Here is a 13,694-nt window from a genome sequence, read left to right as displayed (position 1 = left end):
CTCTGATCCTTTCTTCTGTGAGTGCTGTCAGAATGCATTTTAGACAGCAATATATACCGTGTCTCTTGAACTTTTATAAAGGAACTGTATTGAAAGGACAGTATTCTAAAAATATATTTAATATTAGTATTCATGTTTTTATTTGAAGGAGTTGTGCCTACTTTCCTTTGTATTGGTTTATAAAATGTCATTTCCTTTTCTCTGATTATCGCCACCATCGTATGTTTCTCATTAAAAAAAGCACTGAATACATGGGTATACCACGTAAGGCAGAAATGAGAATGCAGGTGAAACATTTAATGTCCAAGGAAATAATCCTACAGTGAGTGGTTCGGTTCTTTCTCTACCTCCTTATTCTTTATTCTGTCTGCATTGTACCCGTTTCACGCTGACTATTTCCCTGTTATCACGTTGCCTTCAGTTCGACATGAGAGGAACCACGTGGTGAATCAGTTGCAGAGTTTGCTCAAGAATTTAGTGTGAGAGGATAAACTGTGCTACAACTTGTTTTCCCCACTGAGCACTTACTGTGTTATTCCGTCTTCAGTCCCCATTAAAGCACCATGAGTGCTCGGCAGCACAGTGTCTTATGCTGCTCCCATTACTGCAGACTCATGTCCCTTGCAGTGCTGTACTAAGCAGCGTGACGAACATCTGTCATACGTTGACTCTTTCATCTGCACCACAGGAGTGTTTGCAAAGGAACAGCTTGCTTTGGATTTATCTTGATCCGTACATACTCATAGCTGTGTGCGGGCAGACAGGAGCACAAAAAGCTCTGACAAGAATGGCCAGAAAACAAAACAACAGTCTTTATGCTCTGTATGAGAGACAGCAGTCAGGCTCACTGCTGTAACCTCTTAACAGTTCTGTATTCTACTGTGTTGTCAATTTCATTATTTTTTGAATGGTGCTGAGAATATAAAAGGAAGTGTGACCTCTCAGTGAAATGATAGAACATTGAAAGGGTCAAAGAATGCTGTTTACTGTTATCTCTCCGAGGGCTATGAGACAATGAAATAGCAGCGTCTCATTCTTGTGACAAACATTATAGCAATGACAGAAGAACCTGAATAAATCTGGTCTTTGACAGTGAGTGAGCATTTAATCCATTCTTGTTTCGTCCTTTAGGTTGCAGACAGCTGCTTAAGGGCCATGAAGTTTTGGCTGACTTAAGTTTCCTTCAGGTGAAGTGGTAGTTGTTTGGTGGCTATTTCCAGGCAACTTTCAAGTGAGAAAGTGTGCTGTGTTATTTATTTTACTTCAGCTGAGAGTCCAGTGGATGTATTAAGTTGAAACTGAGAAATGTCTGAACTTGTCCTGCTCAGTTATTTACTCTTAGCTCACAGGAGTGTTTCCCATTCTTCATTTCTTATACTAACTGAAGCAGTGATATACCATGATTTAAGTGCTGTCAAACTCAGGCTGTCTATTTTTTTGGCCCAGTGTACAGCCATCTCTGGGTTCTTTGTGTACTAAGCCTGCAGAACTTTTGGTTCTGCTTCATGGAGAAGGCCAGCTTGGCTTTGCAAGTTGCTCGTTTGGAAGCTCTTCAGCACAACAGAGCACGTAAGGAAGTCACAGCCTTTGCTTCAAGTTATGAAGAGTGATGGGGGAATTTGCAGGCCATCTGATGGCAATGACTGAGCTGCTAACGACTAAGAGAGAGATGGGCAGCTGTAAAGGGGATGGCTGTCAGGTGGGGAATCAGCTATCAGTGGTTTTGACAGTGAGGACAGCAGGCTTGTGTGCAAGGTGTATTACAGGAAGAGCTCAGGGAAGATTGTATTGAGGTTTTATAGAATTACAAAATGGCTTGGGTTGGGAGGAACCTTAAAGCCCATTCAATTCCAATCCCATGACATGCACTGTTTTCCCCCACCAGGTCAGGCTGTCAACCTGTCAGGGCCCCATCAACTTGTCTTCGGGCACCTTCTCATCCACAGCTCTCTGGGCAGCCTGTGCCAGGGCCTTGTTGCCCTCTGAATGAAACATTTCCTCCTAACATCTAATCTGAACATCCCCTCTTTCAGTTTAAAAACATCCCCCCTTGTCCTATTGCTATCAGACCATGTAACAAGTCAATCTCCCTCCTGTGGGTACGTTCCCTTCAAGCACTGGAAGGCTGCATTGAGGTCTCCCTTAAGCGTTTGTTTCTCCAGGCTGAATATCCCAGCTAACTCAGCCATTCCTATAGGAGAGGTGCTCCAGCCCTCTGACATGGTTCAAGTGGCAAATGGTGAGCAGGCCTTTATAAAGGCAGGATTGCATTTGCAAACATCTGAGCAAAGACTGCTGAAGCCATTGAGACATGGTGCAATGAAAGGCTCAGCTGTGTGCACATAGATAGGAAGGGTTTTTGTTTCTTTTCAGCTTGCTTCTCTTCATCTTTCTGAACTGACTTGCTTGGTGTGTCATCTAGATTAGTGTATTTAAATTTCCTGGAGGCTTTTTGGATTTATTATTTATTTATTTTTAATTAGGAATAATTTTGTGGTTTTTGCTGATGCTGTCTTTTCTTAACTTCTAATCCTCATGTTGTTTTGTAAGGGTGTTCTTATATCTAATTTATATCTAACATACTCTCATTCATTAAGATAATCAAGCTTTTAATTACAAAGGCTTAAAATAAAGTTGTTTTGGAAAGGGAAAGGGAAGCCCTTCAAATTTCATGTTTTAATCCAATTTTCCTGATTTTTATCAATGGCAGATAGTATGTATTCAGACAGTATGTACAGATATTGAAGAACTGATTAATCTTCTAAAATAAGCTCACATTTCTTTAGTATAATTTGATATTTGCTTTAAAAATGAAAGTCTAATCGCTGGCAATATAATAAGAAGGACTATACCATCTGCTATCTGCATATAATTATATTAAAAACATCAGTCTGTACTTGATTCAACAATTTTCAAGAGCTTGTTAACCTTTCAAATTAGATTTGTACTATCAATTATACTTAACAAGGAACTTTTTATCCATGGCTTTTATATTTCCTTAATTAGAGCTATAACTCATTTTAGACGTTTTTCTAATACATTAATGTCACAGTTATTACAAACCCAGCAAGATTTTCAGGAATGTCTTGTTTCGTGTTCCCCCTTTTCACACTATTACACTTTGGTAATAATAAACGCTATCATCTCTGTCTCAGTTCCAGTCAACCCACCCTCACAGCGTGGCTTGAAATACTCAGATATGTGAAAGGCTTGACTTCTCATCTCCAACAGCACTGGAGTGAATGGGTCTACATTTCATCAGATAGAGGCTGTCATCTTAAGAGAAAGAATTGCATGTTTTACATATTTATCTCTAGGAATATCCCTGCGGCTGTTTTAAAAGTCAGAACTTATTTTTTTTGCCTATGAAACTTTTGGAGAGATCTCAGTGAATAATTCTCACCCTGACCCTTTGGACAGACAGTCTCATTTCTGTCCATCAATTCCTGTCTGTCCCACTGTCCAGGCTAACAAAGGTTAGTGCCCCATATTGCATGCAGTGCAACAGCTGAAGGCCCCTTGCTGTGTGGAACAGAACATTATTACATCTGTTTAGCAGTCCTTGTTTCTGTTAATGTATGGCAGAATGAGGCTTTTCTTTTTCAGTACATCGCTGCTTGCTCATTTAGTGACCCGCTAATTAATTCATGATAACATACACCTTAACTAGCTGTGTTTCAGCATGTGTCGGTGAATCAGAAACAGCTGCCTATCCACAGAGTTATATAATCTGCTTTCTTGCAGTCTGTTCACTAAAATTTGTCACCCAAGTTACTAACATCCTCGTTATGAAGTGCTGCGTAATACTGGCCATAGGGTGGACTCTGCTGGAGCCATCTCTCCCCTCCTGTGGGGAACTATTGGTAATGAACTTCCACGTGTGTGTTTTCATGCAACTTTGAATTTTTTAAGGACATTTTTGGTTTCTTGTCTGCCTGAGCATTATTTTTGTCATTCTTGCCACTCTCCATTTTTTCTTCTGTGTCTGCGTTCATGCAGGATATATTGGGAAAGTAGTCCCTCGTGTCCTTTGTCAGTTCTGCCTCAATAACTCCTACTTGTATCCCTGTGATTAAATAAAACTTAGGAGACTGTGTGGACAGTCATCTATGCTTTTGCTTCCATTGTACCTGTAAGATTATTCTGGAGGATGCTTAAATTAGTTGGTGCATATGATCATCCTAATTTTCTCATAATCTCTCAATGTTTCATTAATACGGTATTATTCAATTAAAACCACATAATATTAAAAAATAAATGGCATACCCAAACATTTCAATGTTGTCTCAGTCCACAGTCGTTTTATTTTGAGCAAGCATGAGAAAATCACCATGAGAATGAATGTACTGCGTGATACTTAGCTTAGCTTGCAGCAGGGCTAAATAGCAGGTAAACCTCGTGGAATTACTAAGGACAGAAATTAAAACAAGGCCACTTAGTACAGGAGCAGTCTCAAATTAGAATTCCAAGTTTAGCAGTGCACTTGTCACATTGAAATATATTACATCATTATTTGGTGTTACGACTGATAATTTCTGTTGTTCTTCATTGTTATGTGTTTGTTCCTTGTCTTACTCTGAAGTAGTTACAGTAATTTCACTTGTTTTTGGCAATACCACAATTTCACAAGAATATTTTGAAATAGAACATAGCTTAAGTGAAACTAAAAGAGAACAGAACACTGTAGAATTTCCTTGGCAGGGTAAAAACAAGGCAGCAGAACCCTTATAGATGGTTATTGTGCTCTCAGGGTGCAGATCTTAGCCTTGTGATGGGGAGATACACTTCTGCTTTACCTGTTAATGCAGTTCATAAGAAACACATCCCCAGATTGGCTTTCTGTTCAACTTTTTGTCTGCTTTACTTGCATTCTAGTGAATTATGTTTGTAGATAAATTAAAGCATTGGTTTTTTGCGTAGCGCTTGAGACTGAACCAGAGAATGGGAGGATGGCTTGGTTTGGAAGGTACCTCAAGGATCACCAAGTTCCAACTGCCCTGCCGCAGGCAGGGTTGCCAACAAAAAGTAATTCTATTTTAAATAACAAATAGTACTTCGACTAGACTTTCCAACATTATTTACTCTTACAGAAATTCACCACTGTGTTATTTAGCATATTAGCCCATTTAGTGAACAAAAGCAGTCCATGAAAACTTGTCTGGCTTTAACTTCTGTCTTCATTTGTCTCCCAAATGACTTATAGTCCTTAGATATATGTATTGTCTTTCAACACGAATGCCAATTGCAGAAGAATTTAAAGTAATTTTAGTTATGTCTTATACTAAACAGAGGGATATATGAACATAGAAAAATGTAAGTATTTATACTTGTTAGTAACTTAGTATTAGTTTCAGTATCTGTAGTGAAGCGGTGTTTCAGATCTAGATATCTGTTTCTGAGACAGAGAACTAAAACTCAGGCTGTCTAAGGTAGAGTAGTCGCATACATGTTGGAATCAACATGAAGTAGGTATCTGCATTTTGTGTTAGAACTATCCAGATTTATTACTGATAATTATGTTGTTAACAAAACAGATGTAGACTTTATCTGAATTATAACTGAGCTCTCTGCATGATAGCTGAATTATTGCTAGTAATTAAAATGGCATCAAAAAATTAAGTGTGATTTTTTTCTGTTCATCATATAAATGATTTGACAAGTTTTTCTCTGTTATAAAAAAACCCACAACAATATTTTCCAATATGAATATTTGATATAAATTTGATAGAAATCTTCAGATTGGATACGTGAAGTAAAAACTGGGAGTTCTTCTGGAAAACATCTGTGGTTTGTATGTGTTACATGCTAACCAATGTTAGACCTTAGTTTAAAAGTCAAAAATAGTAATACACGTCTGTGATGTATGATGGGCTACTTCATTGTTGAAGCTGCTCCTCTAATTTCCTGGATGCAGCTTTCCTTACTGAAAAGGCTTAGTGCCAGATTTTAATTAATTTAATTTACAAGGAGTGGAAGTGGTTCTGAGCATTCAGGAGTTGTCACCTGGAGAGTTGGAATTAATTATCCAATTATGGTATTGAGTGCCTTCTCCCAGGGTATGACCTTTAAAGATGCTCACACTTCTTTCTGGAAGGTTATATAATGAACAGAGTAAGGTTAGAAGCTAAATCAAGAGCTAGTTTGGGAGAGACCATTTCTAGCTTCTTTCCCGATAAAGATGGTCTGAGCTCAGGTTTACTTATATCCCCTTTAGATATCAGTGCAAGATAAAGACACAAAATGTACTGAATCCTAAAGAGAATAAATAAAGGTTGTAATGAATTGAGCTAATAATCAAAATATAGAGTAAGATGCAAAGGATAAGGCTGAGTATTTCTTAAATCAGGTTTCTCAGCCCATTTCAGTGAATAACTGCGCAAATAAACTGTTACTTGTTTTCAGGGTTTAGCTCAAATAGTACCTTTAAAACTCTTGAGTAAAGTTGAAATGCAGTCTAATATTTACAAGAAAGCATCCCCTGTGTTAGACTCAGCTCCTTAACAAATTGATTATATTCTCTTTTGACCAGATGTAAGTTTCAGGCACCTAATAGAGGAATAGTCATCCATCTTCCTTTCTGCTAGTCAGGCAGCTCGATATCCCAGTTTCTTTACAAAGTCTGCCTTGCCAATGGAATGGATTTTTTTTTCTTCAGCAGTACAGAATCTGTGAGCAGTTCTGAGTCTGCTTAGCATTTATGTTGTTAGTGATAAGAATTCATTTTGCAAACAAAAAGACATCAGAATAAAAACAAATACACATCAGAAACTGAAAAGGAGTATAATTTAAAAGAAAAATGCTGATTTACTTATAGGAACATATTAAAGATTTCTATAGGTTAATAAATGCTTTATTTAAAGATTTACAGATACTTTATCAATAGTCTAAATACAAGAAGCAATTACTGTTGCCCAGGAATGCATATTATGGTTTCATATTGTTTCAACTTGTTTTGTTTTTAATCATTAATAAGCAAGTAGAGTTTATGGTCGTGAATCTTACCCAACTAACTGTTTAGAAAATACTGTAACATTATGTTTTTAAAAAGACCATTCTTCTCACATGACCCTGGAGTAATGATAATTCAGACTGCGGAGCAAATCAAGCAGAGAAGTGGTTGGGATTTAACCAGGTAATGTGGAATGGCAAAGTAGTTTGACGTTACGATGGAGTCCATCAGTGCTGTCAATCACAGAACTAGTACAGCTTGGCTTTTGCGTAGAGTTTGGCAAGGGTGCCTTGTTTTCTGTCCAAATCCAACAGCCAAGAACGAAATGCTGTTTTCAAATTCCTAAGTGATCTAACTCTGTATTTTTCACAGCTAAAATTGGACATTCCAGTTGGCATTTACATTCTTTACCGTCTCCGGTTATGAAAAATACATCCTGACAGCGGCTGGAAAAAGAGCAATCACCTTTATTATTAATTCATTTGTAGGCTTTAACAAAACGTAAATGTACTCACCAACATTGTTACCCTTGTTTTTTCCCAGGATGTCCCAACTCCTAATGTGATCAGTGCATGCCCAGAGAAGTTGGAAAGATGACCTTTGTGTTTTTTATCAAGCACAGAATGTTAAGCAGTAGTCATATAACCTTAGTACATTTCAGGTGTAGAATTGCCTTATTTCACAGTCTGAGTCTAACGTTGCTTCTCCCAAGACCTGAAGCATAGCTTTGTGACTCTACCCAACCAAGAAGAGTAATGTTATAATTAAGAATTACACTAAGAGAAGAATAATGTTATAACTAAGGCAGAGGTGCTGCCTATACTTTGCATACATATTTTTGGTTACTGGTTTTATTCTTAAAGTTCCCTTCAGGTTTAAGGTCTTACACGTTGTTCTGCCATTTCTAATCGTCAATGAAAACAGCTCCTGAGCTGCCAGGAACTTTCAATTGCTTGTATTTGACTAAAACCAAAATGCCTCTTTTTGAGGTATGATCCAGAGGCATTATCAAAGATAACCACTGTTGTGTATAACTGTGTCAAACAGGAATTATCAGTAGAGCTGCCACATCTAAACAATGCTTATTGTGGAGGGGAAGTCTTAGAAACTCGGAGCTGAGCACAAACTGAGACAGAATGTTACACAGATTTAACTTCTGGTGCACCCATCTTGTGTCATTCTGTCATGAACAATTGTGGTGGGAAGTAAGACTGTGTTGTCAATCTTTTGTGAATAGAAAATCAGTTAAATGAAATGACTGGAGAACTTGAAATAGGAAAAAAAAGAAAAAATTAGTAGGATGCAATTCCAGATCACTCGTTTAGGGAGTGAATTTAGAAGTGATGGAGAAGGAGGAGCAGAACTCAGATGAGCAACTAGTGTTGTGCAATGATTGAGTCACTAATGAGAATACAAAGCTAAGAAAGGTAAATGAACCTTAGAAGCATTGTCAGATAAGACCAAAGGTGAAATAATGTGCAGTTAAACTTCATTAGCTTGAAAAGTAGTATATGTGGCAGGGTGATAGAAGATCCTTTTAAAGTGAAAACTTCTCTTGGTGAAAGAACAGTAGGCTTAAAACTGATGGTAACTACACTGAAGCTAGATGTCAGGGTAAACTTTCTGTACCTTAGTTCGCTGGGATACCAGAAGAACCTTCTAACTAGAAAATGGAGAGCAAAACAAATAATGCGCTGCTGGTTGAGTAGCAGAGTCTAAAGAAGCAGTTGCCTGATGTGATCTTGCAATAAGTCTAAAGACACAGGGAGGAGTCCTGCTCAGTTGCAATCCCTAATGCCTGAAGCTGGGTTTTGTACTGGAGACTGAAATATCCCCTTTGGGGGGATACGTGTCCTCTGTTATTTCCATAAGCTGAAGACCTGTGGGTTGTTCCACAGGGGCACTGCTGCTCATTCTCCTTTTGTTGTCTCATCTCTCCGGAGCTGAATTGGCTCACAGCACACAAATGATTATGCCAGTGAAACCAGTCTTAGAATTGCGTAACCTTTTATGTTTAAGATAGATAATTAATTGTAGATAATTAATCGAGATAAAGAGAAAACAGACCTGTAACTCAGCAGAGTTCTGATTGATCTTTAAGAGTTAACTGCTACAAGTGGATTGCAATACGGGATGGTCATTTTTGGTCATTTAATGATACAATCATCTTAGAACAGTGCTTATTATTGCATAGACTATATCATTGGTAACACAGTTTAGAAAAAAACAGAAGAAAAAGGAGCAGCTTTTATTACTTACACTGCATGTTCTTAAAAGGCGCTTTAATTGAGCTTAGGAAAGGTGAAAATCATTTCAAATAAAGTTAATGCTGCTATTTTAGAACATGTATAGTTCATATCAAAGCTTTTGCCAACTCAGCGTCATATCCCAACCAATGTATATTTCAGAGCACGTACCTGAGTGACCAACAGAATATCTTAATGTTTGTTCTTGGAGGTGAAGGCTTTTAGTAGTTGTTGGATAAAGGGTGGATGGTAAACCTTGGCTTTGAAAGGACTTCTGTGGGCCGATCTGCCTCTTGGTAGTTTAACTGTGGCTTTGCTGCTGGTCTTGTGACCTCACAACGGTTACCTGGAAGCAGCACTCACTTAGAATCACAGAATCACCAAGGTTGGAAAAGACCTCCAAGATCATCCAGGCCAACCATCCACCTCTCACCGACATTTCCTGCTAAACCATGTCCCTCAGTACAACGTCTACACATTCAGTTACAGCATCTTGGTCCTGTACAGGAGCTTGTAATGGAGCTATAGGATTAAACCTGAGCACTACATATGGCAGTCAGTGGCAGTGATAACGATACTGTTTCCTCAGTTAAAGTGAGAGCATGTAATGCAAGCACAGCAGAAGTGGAAAGCTGATGCCGCAGGTGAGGAAGAGGGGAAGAAAAGTTATTAAGCAAAGGTAAGGAAGATGTCACACAAGATGTTTGGAAACAAGGGTGAATTTTGTGTTTTTGTTCAACAGTATAAAGTGATGCTAAAAAAGCTGGTTTCATTTCAAAACTTTCCAGTGAGAATTTGAAACAGGTTTGATAATCTCATCTGGCAGGGTGAGGGTTGCTACTTCACAGGAAGTGGAGGGCAATTAGTAACTTTATACAGCTGCAGATCATACTGAGTAAAAACTTCTGGGCTTTTCTCATTTCGGATGCATTTGAGTCAGTATTCTCATGTGTAACAGCATTGCTGGTACAAAATTCCCCATTGATCTTTTTCCCCGCTGTGTCTTTTTTACACTCCCTGTTGTATTTCTCTCACATCATCTTTGGCAAGGGCTGCTTGGGGTTTTCCCTTGCCGTGTAGACTGGGGAATGGTCTGTTTCCTAGAAGCATCTTGACATTTCATCTGAAAAACTCCTATGTCAGGGCCTTCTGGACCTGCCAGTGCCTTTGATCTCCCCTGCTTTCATCCTGTAACATGACAGCTCATGTAGATCTTGGTCTTTTTGTGGGTCTCAGGTGTGTTTCCCAATGGGGAAATGCAGAGCATTTCTTGACCCAGTGTACTTAGGTTATGGGCACATCCTGCAAACCTTTCAGGGTTGAATGTCTGGTAAATGGCTTTAACTGCATCCTGCAACCGATGGCCCAGACAATCCCAACCTGCCCAGCATTCCTAAAATTTCAGGAGCATTCAGAATGAGACTTAACGCTTTTTATCAAAAATACATTGAAATTCATGGAGATGAAACACTCTTTCAACCATTTGCATCAATAACAATTTAGTTTGTCTTACCTGTATTAATATATCTGCTGAAACAATGTATGCAAATCAAGTAAATGTTGATTGCTAAAACTGATAATTTGGTTCATCTGTAGATTGTTTTGACTTGAGCATATAGTGGAGACAAAAAGCAGTATAAGGCCCTGTCAGCCATCCATTGGTTTTCTTGACATATTTCACCAGTAAGGTTGACAGTTTGGGACCCGGAGGTGCACCTGACATGACCCATGCAGTTTCTTTTGCCCTTGGCTGATCTTTACACAGTGTATTTAACAGTATTTAACTCTTAATTTGGCTTAATGGATAAGACACTGAGCATCATGTTTTCTCCTGAAGGAAACACCAGTGGGCTGTGTGGAGCCTGGGGTGGCACAGCAATAACAGGAAGATAAATATTTGTAAAACTAAGTGGAGATTTCTGAAGTTGTGCCAGCACTTAAAGCCCCCAGCTGTACTGATGAGGCTTCAGAGGTTATAAATGCAGGAGGAACTCAAGATTTGCTCAGAATATTGCCATACAAAGTATGACCAGAAATACCATTCAAGGAGTATGAGCTAAAAGAACGTATGTTGTGTAGAGCAGTGGTGATCTTAATAAGAAACACAGTTGTTGACTTACTGAAGGCTTTTTTACAGAGGAATGCTCAGCAGAACTGTCAGATTCCCACATGCAGTGTTTAGATTGATGATGGAAGCACAGCCTGACTACAGTCAGTATAGATCAAGCCAGTAGGGCTATGAAGAAGAGCATAGATGAAGAGGAAAGCTTCTTTGAGGAAAAGACCTTGAGAATAAAAACAAAGGGATAAGATGTTCAGTACCGTGAGGACTTGGGACAAGAGACTCCTTAAGCTCCATTTTATCTCGTAAGTTTCAGTTCAGCTGTTTGGCAATTAGGGTGATATCTCTCTTTCTCATTCTTGCAGTCATTACTCAATTTGCTTTCAATTCTATGTTTATTAAGATGGGAAGGTGAGGTCAGGATGCTTGACTTTGGCTGATTCTACAGTTCCTTTTTCTTTATGTAATCCTGAGTTGAATTCAGTCACGTCAGATGTGGGACTTGGGAAAGTGCCCATTAAATGCGAGTCCAAAGTTATTTTTGTTTTTCTTAAATATGGTGAAAAGGAGATTTCATATTAGGGAACTTAATAGTTTTTCTTCAGAGAAAAGTGGGTTGACAGATATTATCTAAATTGTGGCAGTTGTTTAAAAGGTCATAAGCTGTAGGATCTGCACTCCCACTGTTCTCTTGATCTTGTTGGCTTCCATCAGCGTGGCCCAGGTATGTTCTGTCTGAATCATAAAATTAAAGCAGTACGTTTAACCATTTCTGTGTTATTCAGTAGCTTTGAGTGAATGTGACACAATGTTAGGCTACACGTTCTGTGATGTAAGGACAGAATTTGCTGTAAGTGCTTTAAATGGTTCCTGGCTCAAAGTTGTTTCTGCAGTGGCCTTTTGTGGGGTGTTTTCTTCTGTTTACATCAGCCCTGTCTAAGGGAACTAGTCATAGTCCAGGTAGAGTCTGGTGCAGGGAGGTTCAGCATCTCTATGAAGGCAGAGATTTTTATTTAATCCAGATCATTGTATCCATGCTCGTGGTCCCTAAAAAACAAACAAACAAACAAACAAAAAAACATTTTAAAGCTTTTCTTCTGTCTGGAATTTGCTTTTTCTAGTGACTTGCATTCACAGCCTGTAGATAAATCCACCTCGGGCTTCTAAACCTTTCTGCTTACTCTTGCTTTTTCTATGGTATCTCACCCTTAGGTCAACAAACATTTATCAGACCTGCAAAGATAAGGCAAGATATCCTTAGGTAAAATACTCTATGTGCAAACAGGATCCTTTTGCTGTAGGAGCAGGCAACAACAATCAAATAAACTCAGTCTTATGTTTAACAACTGCCCAGGTTTTTTTGTTCTTCATTAAGAAGGCAGGAAACTCTCATTCCTTTTTTCGTGTCTCCATGGTAGTGGTGATCAATTTGAAAGAGTTTGGTGGAGTTCTTGGAGACCTGCTCCTCCAACAAACTGTTTCCTGTCTTCTTTCTTCGTTGTGCTGCAGAAGTTCTAAAATAACACACTGTTTAACAGGCACTTACTGTACTTCTAAATGCAGATACGGAAAGTTCTAACTACACGTTTATACTGGTATTTTTTGCAATAGCTTTTATGTGAAATGCTAGAGGTTATAAACAAGTTGTTATTATTTTTTAAGCAGACCAAGTGAAAAAGAAGCAACTTGAAAGGAATTTGATTCATAAAACAAATCTTAGCTTTGTAATTAAAAATGTGTTGTTTGCAGCATAAGGAGATCATGTTTAAGATTTCTTCATCTGTTTCCTTTGAAATATTTACTGGAAAGGTTAATAAAAGACTGTAGGGACTTTACTGACAAATACTGCATTGCAGCCCCTTTCACGTTTGGTATTCATGGAGGGATCAGTAGTGTTCAGAAGAATTACTATCAGAATGCAAGGAAAGTTGTTTTCAAAACAGGTTAAAAATATAGAACAGGGTGGTATAACAAAAAGGAAAGCAGCACCCAGAGCTCATCAGATACTCTGTTTTGATACCCCGAGTCTCAGACAGAAAGGTGAACACAAGAAAGGGTCAGCCACTGGGTAACAATGCTTGTAAGAAAGATTACAGTGATTTGGGGCTTTCCAAAATTTGTTTCCTGTTTTGAGATCTCTGCAACTTCTTGACACACTCAGGGTAAGCAGATCTAGGAGCCTGGAGTGCCTTTATGCCCAGAGAATCCCTAAAGCCCGGGTTTGCATTGGCTGAGGAGTCTGCCTAATCTATGGGAAGAGATGCTGCCCAAGGGTGACTTCAGCAAAGCAATTAGCAGCCTCTCAAATACTTGCGCGGGTCTCTAGATAGAAGCCTGCAAGAGAGGACCTGAATATCTCCTGCTCCCCTTGGTGCCGTTTGCATGTTGACACTGCTGCCCTGATGTGGTGTGAGACTTGCCAGGAGGTGAAGCTTCA

At 38.8% G+C, this 13,694-nt stretch overlaps 1 protein-coding gene and 1 long non-coding RNA gene across 5 annotated transcripts in view; one reads left to right on the top strand and one right to left on the bottom strand.

The window, feature by feature from the left end:
- Window positions 1-9,637, bottom strand: part of LOC107315652 — a 38,522-nt gene extending 28,885 nt beyond the window's left edge. The window contains exon 1 of the long non-coding RNA XR_001555996.2: window positions 9,367-9,637. This is a non-coding gene — a long non-coding RNA (uncharacterized LOC107315652). The remainder of the gene's footprint in view (window positions 1-9,366) is intronic.
- PCDH15 (protocadherin related 15) overlaps window positions 1-13,694 on the top strand; it is an 814,794-nt gene that overhangs the window by 189,992 nt on the left and 611,108 nt on the right. The window lies entirely within an intron of this gene.

Source organism: Coturnix japonica, chromosome 6 (assembly GCF_001577835.2).
Source record: "Coturnix japonica isolate 7356 chromosome 6, Coturnix japonica 2.1, whole genome shotgun sequence".
NCBI lineage: Eukaryota > Metazoa > Chordata > Aves > Galliformes > Phasianidae > Coturnix > Coturnix japonica.
Note: the sequence above shows the minus strand (reverse complement) of the source record. Positions and strands in the feature narration are given on the sequence as shown.